Source organism: Canis lupus, chromosome 3 (genome assembly GCF_048164855.1).
Source record: "Canis lupus baileyi chromosome 3, mCanLup2.hap1, whole genome shotgun sequence".
In the NCBI taxonomy this organism is placed as follows: domain Eukaryota; kingdom Metazoa; phylum Chordata; class Mammalia; order Carnivora; family Canidae; genus Canis; species Canis lupus.
The window spans coordinates 24,055,317-24,065,799 of NC_132840.1; the positions used below are offsets into that span (position 1 = coordinate 24,055,317).

The 10,483-nt window shown below is 62.1% G+C and overlaps 1 protein-coding gene across 2 annotated transcripts in view; it reads left to right on the plus strand.

Annotated features, from left to right (window-relative positions):
* ZNF469 (zinc finger protein 469) overlaps positions 1-10,483 on the plus strand; it is a 46,442-nt gene that overhangs the window by 22,393 nt on the left and 13,566 nt on the right. The window contains exon 2 of one of the 2 annotated variants that reach the window (XM_072819551.1): positions 8,054-8,123. The gene's annotated coding sequence lies outside the window, so the exon portion shown is untranslated. The remainder of the gene's footprint in view (positions 1-8,053; positions 8,124-10,483) is intronic. The other variant, XM_072819552.1, reaches the window with a different exon arrangement.

Below are 10,483 nucleotides of genomic sequence, written 5' to 3' on the forward strand. Positions count from 1 at the left end.
GCTGTGGGGCTGTCCTCGGGCTGATTCCTGGGGCCTCAGAAGTCCAGGGAGGCTGTGGGGCTATGAGAGCCGGGACTGGAAAGGCGTCCAGATGGCAGCTTCAGGAAGAGGATGGTGACAGGGGCAAAGGCTCTGTGGCAGGTGGGAGGATCCAGAGCGAGGCCCATGGAGTAGGGCACCCCCGGGGCTCATCAGGGCTAGAAGCTCACCCAGCACACAGTTCAGCACCCCCAGTGGGAGAGTCACCTGCCCGCAGGAAAGGCACCCTTGGGAACACCACTCAGAGGGCAGTGGTCAGCTAGATGAGACGGGCCCGAGGACAGCGTGGCCAGGCCACACAACTGAGGCTGCCCAGAGCCTGGCCAAGACCTCGTGAGGAGGACAGCAGGGCAGCTGGTCCTGGACCCCAGGCAGCCTCCCCGAAAACAGAAGCAGGAAGGTGACTGCCCTGAGCTGTGACAAGGAGCCCCCACCCCAGGTGCAGCCTTGAAAGGGTCACTTTTCCTGTCAGGGCCCATGTCTCTCATCTGAGCAACGGGGAGAATGGAGGAACCAGACCCTCCTGGCCTCCCCCAGGCCTCCAGGCCTCCTCCCAGGGACCCACCTGGCCTCCTCCCCAAGACCTCCTGGCCTCCCCCCAGGAACCCTCCTGGCCTCCACGCAGGGACCCTCCCAGCCTCCCCCCAGGGACCCTTCTGGCTTCCCCCCCAGGAAGCCTCCTGGCTTCCCCAAGACCCTCCCAACCTCCTCCCAGGGACCCTCCCGGCCTCCACCCAGGGACCCTCCTGGCCTCCCCCCCAGGACCCTCTTCCAGCAGGAATTCCAACTGTTCAGCTCCATCTGCAAACACAGACCCAGCTTGTCCCAGCGGGCAGCAAGAGGCTACAAGACGGTGGACGGAGCTCGAAAGTGTCACAAACCCTGGCCCCCCACATGGCCCCCATGACCTTGAGCCCACCCGCTATACTCTGAACCTCAGTTTCAGCTCCTGTAAACTGGGGTTCAGTGCCTATTTCCCACAGCTATGGCTAAGGGGCCCAGGGTGCGAATGGCACCTCACTGGGTGGGTTGCCTGCGAATGCCTCCCCTAGCCCACAGTCTGCACCCACTTAGGGCCCGCATCCCCCCAACAGGTCCCAGCTGTGGAGGCGAGTTACCCCGACTCAGCAGGCCCTGAGCGCTCAGGGCCCCTCCCCAACCCAGCTGCCCACCAGCGTGCTGCTAATCCTTTCCACTTTGGAAAGTGAAATTATAATCACTTTTAATTGAAAAAGGAGATTGATAGGATCCTGAACCTGACGGGAGTAATTAACGCAGCCACCGGGCCTCCAGGGAAGCTCATTCATCACGTCACTCAGGAGACAGCTCATTAAACCCCGCCGTCCCCACGTCCCCAGCACCGAGGGGAGAAGGACTCCTGTGGAGGCCTCGCTCAGCACCAGATCCCTCTGTCCACAAACGTCTGAGGTCTCCCTGCCTTCCCTGGGGGTGTCGGGGTGCCGATGGGAATCCCGCAGCCGTCTGCCAGCTCACGACCCTCCCTCAGCCTCAGCTTCCTCGTCTGTGAACCTGGCCCTCGCGGGCAGCCCCACTGGCTGGAAGCAGGGAGGACGGACCCCCGGCCCGGGGTAGCAGGAGCCAGGCCCAGGCCAGCCAGCTCCCCCGCGCCGGGGCCTACCCATTCCAGGGTCAGCGGGACCTGACTTCCGTGCCCACAGGGCTTCTCCCTATGCCACAGTCAGGGTCACACAGAGCAGGTGATAGCCTGCAAGTTTCCCGAGGCCCAGAGGGTCTGGGTGACCCCCAGACTGTCCTTCCAGGTCCTCTGCCCACCACTGGCCACAAAGTCTGGGGACCGCTTGTGCCCTAAAGCCCCCAGGAAAGTGAGAGCTAACAATGGACTTTTATCACCAACAGTTGCGGGCTGAGTTGTCTGCAAGAAGGGATGATGACCATCTCTTTCCCCCATAATCAGAGCCTTGGGAAATTTTGAACACCCTGTACCCTAGAGGCCTTCCCAGGGGGCCAAGGCCAGCTGGTGGGGGGGCACTGAGCTTCCTGCCCCCCCCTGCTGGGGCCCTGATGGGGGTCGTGGGGAAGGGCAGCTACCAGGTCTCCAGGAGGGGATGTCCGATCCCACAGAGTGCAGGGGGACTACAGGTCTGCAACCGTGGTGGGGACTGAGGGCTCAAGGTACCTCCCAGCTTCCTCCTCTGCCTTCTGGCTGCTGTTCCCTGCCTGGTGGCAGGGACAGGGTCCATCAGGCTGGCAGCCCCCACATGGGGGACAGGCCTAGCTGGTGCCAGTCCTTCTCCAGACCAGTGGCTCAGCACCCAGTGTGTCTTCTCTCCTCTGGGGGGCCAGGAGCAAGGACCCCACCCCAGCCCCCACTCCTGCCAACAGCTGCTTCCAGCTTCACTGGAATGTTACCCCTGCCAGGAGCCCAGGCCTGGCCGCTGTGTGGCCTCGAGCAAGCCAGCACCCTCTCTGAGCAGCAGCTCCCCGTCTATGAGGGGAGCACAGTAAACCAGGTGCCCCCACAGGTCCTCATTCTAGAATCATAGAATCACAAGGCCAAGCCGCTCACTAGGCTTTAGTTTTCTTTTCTTTTCTTTTTTTTTTTTTTTTTTTTTTTAGGCTTTAGTTTTCGACTGTTAGTGCGTCCTAACAATCCGTCAGCCTCCACATCCTGACCCGCTGCCCTGGGGGAGCTGCCTTTCGGCTTTGGGGCAGCGGGCACTTGTTCCATACACCCCTGGCATGGCTGGTGGCTTCCTGGGGCCACTGCATCCCAGTGTGACCCCAGCATGCCCAACCCCAGCAGGGAGGGCCCCAAAAGGCTGCCACCACCCCCACGGTCCCTTGTCCCTCTCAGCTGGTCAAGGAATAGGTCAGGGGCCAGCCAGAGTACGCCAGGTCGATCTAGGTACAGTGTTAACATGTAGGATATAGGATGCGCTCCCAAAAACAAGTATCGGCTTTGCCACCAGACTTTCCTGCCCTCGGGTGCCAGGGCAGAGGTGGAGGGCCCAGAGCACCACCTCTCCTAGGGCAGCGCCTCCTGCCTGCTGGTGCCTCCCAGAGGAACGGGGTCCAGGGCCTGAGAGTGTGAGGCCCCCCCACAGCCTTGTGGAGGGCCCATGGGAACCCGGGTGCATGCATATGTAGAGGTGTGCACGTATGTGGGGTGGGGGTGTGCTGAGAGGGGGATCTGACCCATATCACAGACAGACAGCCTGAGGACTGCAAGGGCTAGGCAGACCCAGGCCCTCTGCAGCCTCTGCTGGACCCTGAGAGTGGGGCCTAGACCTCATGCTGCCTGCAGTGGAGGTTGGGGCAGTGTAGCAGTACGCCTGGAGGGCCAGAGAGTGACCTCGGGCAGTGGCCGTGCTAACTCCATGGTCAGGGAGGACTTCCTGGAGGAGGTGGCGTTGGAGCTACACCAGGAGAAGAGGGAAAGGAGACACATCCTGGGAAGGGAATGACCAGTGCGGGAGGCGGGAGCTGGCCTGGTGTGCAGGGATGCGGAGGGTGGCAGAGCGCGAGCAGGTGCCAGGGAGGGGGTGGGGTGAGAGCAGAGGGCAGCAGGGCAGCAAGAGCAGGGCAGTGTGGTGGATGTGCAGATCTCTCAGCCATGTGGCACCTGAACCAGGAGCTTAGACACGAAGGCACAGGATTCCCTACAGCCCCTGGCGCCTGGGTCCCCAGCAGGCTGCCCTCCAGAAGACTTTCAATTCCCCAGCCTCCCTCTGTGGCACTTCCCTGCCCCACCTGTAGGGGATGGTGTGGTCACTCCCATCCTGCAGGTGAGGGCTCAGAGGTCCCTAGAGAGACAGCCAGGCTCCTGCCACCTGGGACTGCTGGTGCCTGGGGTTCTAGAGGGCACCCGTCAGCGCGGGCATCCATCAGGGACCGCCCCAGCCAGCACAACCCCATCACAGGCTGGTCAGACCCTGCCAGTCCCTGCCTGGGACCCCAGGGCTCCCACTTCCCCGGGGGCCAGGTGTGCTGCCCTGCCCAGAGGAGGGGGCGTGCCGTCTGGGAGGGGCCAGGGCTCCTCTGACCAGCGGACACCTAAAGTCGGGGAGCTGAACAGCTGCTGCCAGGAGTATTCTTGGCGGAACAAAAGGCCAGGACCGGGGGCCTATCCGTGCCACAGGGTGGGTGACGGCTCTGTCCCACAGCAAGGGTCCCTGCCACCCCACCCGCCCCCTCCCTGTCATTTTCGAAGACCTCATCTTCTCCCCACGTGCTGCTCTTATCTCCCTCCTGTTAAAGGATCTCAAATATGCACCCCGATAAGGCGGACAAACACGCTTCCCGGCCCCTTGCAACGCCTGCGTCCACTTTCCCCAAAGTAATTAAGATAAATGCAGCCGATAATTTGCACTGTATTCTTAAGCGTACCCTCGGGCCGTATCATAGATATAATTCCACCTGCACGGGTTTATCTGAGCGCTCGGGTAACAGATAGTTTTTAAGCGAAGCGGCGGCGTTTGAAGGAAAAGGAAAGGAGAGTATTTGTGGAAGGAATGTCACCGGGAGCCACGCCGTAGCGCCTGGAGCCCCGGCTGGTGACGGGCAGCCCCGGAATGGCTCAGCCCACTGCGCTCGGTCCCCCAGCACTCGGGGCGCACCCGGCAGCTCGGCCGCTCGGGACGGGGGCTGGGACAGGCGTGGGCACTGGTGGTGTGGCCTCTGCGGGCAGGGCCTGGGCCTGGGGGCGGGTGGGGTGGCCCTGCTGCTCATGGAGGACCTGGAGCCACAGGCCACACCCCACAGAGCCGGCATCAGGGTCCCTGCCTGCCTGTCCACTGCCCTGTACCCCGGGGAGCGGCCACAAGCCAGGAGCGGGGCGCACTCGGGCAGGCGGGCAGCAGGGCCAGGGGCTGGGGGCAGAGGCAGAGCAGGGACCAGAGGGCAGGTGCCTCCCTGCCTGTGGTGTGGGGGTGATGGGGGTGGATGAGGGGAGCCCCAGTCCCTGACGATGTGCTTGAGAGGCTCTGCACCGCCTGTCGGGCCCCGTGCCCTCACTGGACCTGCTCCCACCTTTTGCCGCATCACGGCAGCTGCTGCCACGTGTTCTGTCCCGGCCCCCAGCACCCCCGCACCTGCCTGTGCCTCCCTCGGCTGCCCCACCGGGCGAGAGGCCTGTTTCCCATCTGTCATCTGTGAGGGGAGGATACAGGATAGCACAGGCCTCTCAGAGTGGCCTGGAGACCACGTGGGGAAAGGCGCACAAAGCACCAGGACGGGGTCTCGGGGGCTGAGGGCGCCGTGCAGAGGGCTGGCACAGGAACCTGTGTTGGCGGCCTTGTATGCATGTCCCGACCCGCCTGACCCCACCCCCCAGCTCATCCTACCACTAGCTGAGGGTTCTGGAACTCCAGGTGAGGGCGGGCTGGGGTGCACAGAGTACCCAGGAAGGGGCTCACCCCTGGGCACAGCTACCTGAGCACAGTCTACTCCTTGTCCCTCCCAAAGTACCCCCCTCTGAGGCCACCACACTGCACCTGACAGCCAGAACGAGGGGACAGGAGGACAGATAGCTCTGACAGCTGAGGAGATCGCCAGTAACTGCGGGCTAACCAGTATCTCACGGGTGGATACACTTGCAACCAGGAGGGCTTCTGGGAAGAGGTGGACGGGAGAGGACCACGGAGTGCAGACCTTCGCAGGTGCCTCCTGTGTACTGGTCTGCATGGAAGATGGGATGTCCACCACCCCCTGACGTCAGGACTCTGACGGTCCCTAGTTTACAGGCGAGGGATGGTGGGCTGGCCCCACTGACCCCATCGTGCACAATCTCCCTGGAAGCGGATGGGAAAGAGGGGAAGAAGGCATCCTGGGGGGCGGATGGGGGTCTCAGGAGGAACGGCCAGAGGAGGAAGGGACAGGAGAGCTCTCGGTGGACAGAGGAGCCAGGATAAAATAGGGCAAATAGAATGAGGGGGGAGGAGGAGCAGAAGCAGAGGCCGCATACCCTGCAAGGGCTCGAGGGGTCATGGGGGGGGTCCCGGGAGGGTAAGGATCCAGGCCTATGGCAAGACCACCTCTCACCAGGAGCCACTGCCCCACACCCTGGCCAGAGCCAGCTGGCACGACCATGGTCTTGAGTTACCCAGGCAAGGGGCCGGGTAGTGTTTCTGAGGGAAAAGGAGGTGCCCGCACTCCTGGGGGTTCCCTGGGGCAGACTGCATGTGAGAGATTGGATCTCCTGACTTCAAAGGGGCCCAAGCCCGCTGAAACCCACACCAATGCACACCGAGGGGCCTTGCCAAGAGCCCAGGGCAGGGGCGGGAAACCGAGACCCTGGGCATGCACACTGCCCCGCCCAGCCCACAGCCTAAGCCCCATGGGTGCCGTGGGCATAGAGCGCCCTTGGCTCCTGCAGGCAGAATGTCTGGCCCCTGTCCTGGGGCCAAGTAAAGAGGGTGCTGGGTGGCTCAGCTCTGCCCACGGGCTCAGCACCCCCAGAGGGGAAGGGGTCGCTGGGACGGAGCCCACAGTGCAGAGCACGGTCTCCAGCGGGCCTGCTTCTCGTCACCACGCTCCACCATGTGCTGTGACGGACAAACCGTGCCACCTTCTGTAGTTGTCTGACTGCCCAACAGACTCCAAGAGGCAGACACAGGAACCACCTCACATGGCATCCGGCACAAATATAAAGATGTCTGAACAAATGTGTGGCCACACGGAAAGGTGTCATGATGGCTCTGCATTGGGCCAGCCTGACAGCTCTGGGGCCAGGCACACTTCCTGCTCGGGTGCAGGACTCAGATCAGAGCCTGGGATCAAAGGAGGAATTTGAGGCGTGTAGGCAGCCAGATGAGCTGCTGTTGCTGTGTGACAAATGGCAGTGGGAAGCAACAACCATCCGCTCTCTCAGTTTCCGAGGTTGGAAATCCAGAAGAGGCACAGCGGGGCGGGCTGGCGCAAGGCCTCCCTGGAGGTCATGCTGGCAGGTTGGGGCAGCCGGCTCATCTGGAGGCCCGAGTGGGGCTGGGGAGCCACGTCCCCCGTGGCTGCTCACACAGCTGCAAGCAGGAGGCCTCGCACGCTCAGTGTCCTGCAATGTGGCTGCCAGTGGACCCCCAGTGGGCAGCTGACCGCAAGCAGGATGGAAGCCCCGGGGCCTCGTATGACCTGATTTCTAAAGCTGGACACCCTCGATTGCCCCCTATTCTGGACATTAGCGAGCACCGAATCCAGACAACGTTGAATAGGAGGGAAAAGCAGAGAATTTGTGGCTGTATTTTGTAGCCTCCACGGGGCTGCTTTGCCAGGCTCTCTCCACATCTCCCCACCCTTTGACCGCCATCTCTTCTTCAATGTTATCACCTGCAGGCTCTTTGTCACCCTGCTGTTTGTGGGGCCCGTGGGGGGCGGGGGCGCCACAGGCATTGTCCGTTCATCCTGCGGAATATCCCGTAGCTGCGTGTGGGTGGGGAGAATAGCAGGCAGACGCATACACAGCAGGCTCCTTGGGGAGTCCCGTGCAATTGTGTCCAAAATATGTTGTCAAGGGTAAATAGGAAGGAAGGGGACGCTGAGTGTGGCAGACCATCATTGGTTGAAGAAAGGGGGGAAATGTGAACATTACTCATATTTGCTGGTATTTACATCAGGACGCTCTGGAAGGGAACACACGCACCTGCCCCCAGTGCTGACTCAGCAGGACACGAGGCAGAGGGCGCCCGGGGCCTGGGCCCGGCATGAGGCTTCTCTCTGCAGACCTTTGAGCATCATCTCGGGGTTGGGAACCACACGGATGTATCCTCTCTGCACACATTTCCTAACAGAAGGAGATATAAAGTCATCACCAGAGCTGGGGAAATGCAGGCAGCTGACCCCAGCCCTGCAGGTACCCCCAGGCTCAGCCTCTCAAGCTCACCCATCTCCCCGCGGCCCCCTGGCAGCCCTGCTGACTCTGCACGCATGGGCGGGGTTGGGGGGGACCCTACTCAGAGCCACTCCCTCCAGCCAGCTCCTCTGGGGCTCTCCACCCCAGCCACGCACCACATGGATTCTGACACACTTTTCGTTCTCTCAGCAGCCAAGAAATCCTCATTCCTCAGGAAACTGACCTGTGCAGCCTCCCAGCTGAGGGCCTGATTCCCCAGGTATGTAGCTGAGGACAGCTGGACACTGTCAGGCCTGCACCTGGCCAGCTCCCTCCATCTCCCCACCCTACCTCCCCGAGAGACCTTCTCCCAAATTCTGCTGTCGGGGGTGGCCACGGGGCTCCGAACCACAGCCCTGAGCCCGGGAGGGGGTGTGGGCAGCAGGGCAGCAGCAGCCAGGCCCCTCCTTCTGCAACATCTCCACAGCATCTACCTGTGCCAGCGATGGAACAGTTAGGGTTTTAATCAGGAAAATATGTCGGTTCCCAAACGCTTTCTGTTAGATGTCTCAGGAGGAGGCATTGGCTTATCTCACCCCCTGCCATGACCCTCTGAAAAGGTTCTGGTATTACCAGGTCACAGAGGGAGAGACCAAGGCTAAGGAAGGCTGGATGGCATGCCATCATGGGGCGGGGGATCTGAGCAGGGGCTGCTGACCCTGTCGGCCCCTCACCACCCACTCACCCTGCCCTGTGGACACAGCTTGGGGCCTGGGTCTGCAGGGCCTTCATGCTATCGCTCCTCCAACCTCACCTGCCACCCTCTGGAAGCCACACCAGTGGCCATACCAGTGTCCCAGGGGCTGGCGGGCTCAGGGCTGTGAGGAAGGCCCCATGAGGTCAGAGGCACTCACTCACCCATCCACACACCTGATCCCATGGGCCTCAAGGCCTTTCGCCCTGGAAGCCCTGGGCCTGGGGCTGGTGCTGGATCAGCCTGAGTCCTGCCCCCTTGGGCTGTCTGGGAACTCAGGAGGGGAGGTCCCACAGGCCAGAGCCCTTCTCCACTCCTAATGGAGGCAGACACCAGCCCCTGGGGGTTCTGGACAGCCACCCTGAAAATGGGGACACGCTCTGGCTGTGAGGTGTCCCTGCCATCGACGGCAGTTGGTGGGGGTACCTCAAGAGATGCCCTGGCCGGGGTCAGAATGCGCAGAGACAGTGCCACACACTTGCCCATTGAGTTCACTGGCTGCTCACTGTGGGCCCCACTTCACATCCTCCAGGGGCCACACTGTTACAAGTGGCCCCACTTCACATCCTACAGGGGCCGATCCAGCTCCCTTGGCCGCTTCCCAGGATGCAGGACCCTTCCTAAGTGTCCCCAAGCTGCCCTGTACCTGCCTATGCCCACAGTCCCAACTCCTGGGTGCCCTCTCCATCCTGGTACCCTAAGGCTGGCCATCTGCACCAGCAGAGCCAATGCCACCTCCTCCAGGAAGCTTCCTTTGATCCCACAAGATGGCCAAGCAGCCCAGCCACAGTTGGTGAGCTCAGGCCTCACAAAGGCAGCAGGAGGGAGTCTGCTCAGCAGTAGCATGAGTCACTGCTGCTCACATCTAGTGACCACATGGAGCCGTGTGGCCAAGTCTGCTGGCAGAGGAACAGACTGGGACAGGCTGGGATGGCCCTTTTACCCCCCAGCGCCCCAGAGGGAGTCTTCAGAGCAGAGCTTGGGGACACTGGTGCTCAGAGTGAGGAGCATGCCCTGTGGCTGCGGAGCCCCTGAGAGCAAGTGGGGCTGTGGGACCAGAAGCTTCTGCTCCCCCTTAAACTCCACAAAGGATGCCCAGGTAACCCAGCTCCTGGGTGGTACCACAGCCTGGGTGGGGTGGGGGGTGGCCAACAGACCCAGACTCTCACTGGGCCCTAGGAAGCCTAGGAGAAGCACTTGGAAGTCCATCAACCATTGAACCTTAAGAGAGGACCCTGTGGGGGCATCACCATGAGCCATCCCTGCAAGGTTGAGGGTGTGGAAGCTGACCTTTCCCAGCCATGAGTGCCACTGTGTGTGAAATCCCAGACCCTGGCAGGGCCAAGGTGCCGACTCCCTGCCCCCGGGGGCCCGGGATCCACGTACACAGAACTAAGCAAACCACTCGAGCAGCACCCCTTCTTTGAGGGGCCTGTCCTGCATCTGGGGCACAGTGACCAATGTCATCTGCAGTGGCACCAGCCGGGGGACTCCACCGAGACCCCCACGTTCCAGAGGCCAGGAAGCTGAGGGCCTTGCCCCCAGGTCACACAGCTGGGAAAGTCCAGGAGGGGGTCGGCATCACAAAGGCCTTGCCCCCTCCCCCAGACAGCGCTGCTCTAGAGCACGGGAGGCTCTGCAAGGGGTCCTGGCCCAGAGCACATGTCTGGACCATGTGCGGCATGGCCCAGCCTGGAAACGGGGCTGTGTGGGCATCCCTGGGACCCGGTGCCCTCCACCAGCCAGGAGGCCCCTGGCTCCATTCCCCACCCAAGAACCAGGTTGGCAGGAACAGCTCTGGCCTCCCAGGCCAGCAAGAGAACAGAAGTAAATAACAGCAGGTACTCAGAAGGAGCACAGTGCTCCTCTTACTATCATGTATTCGA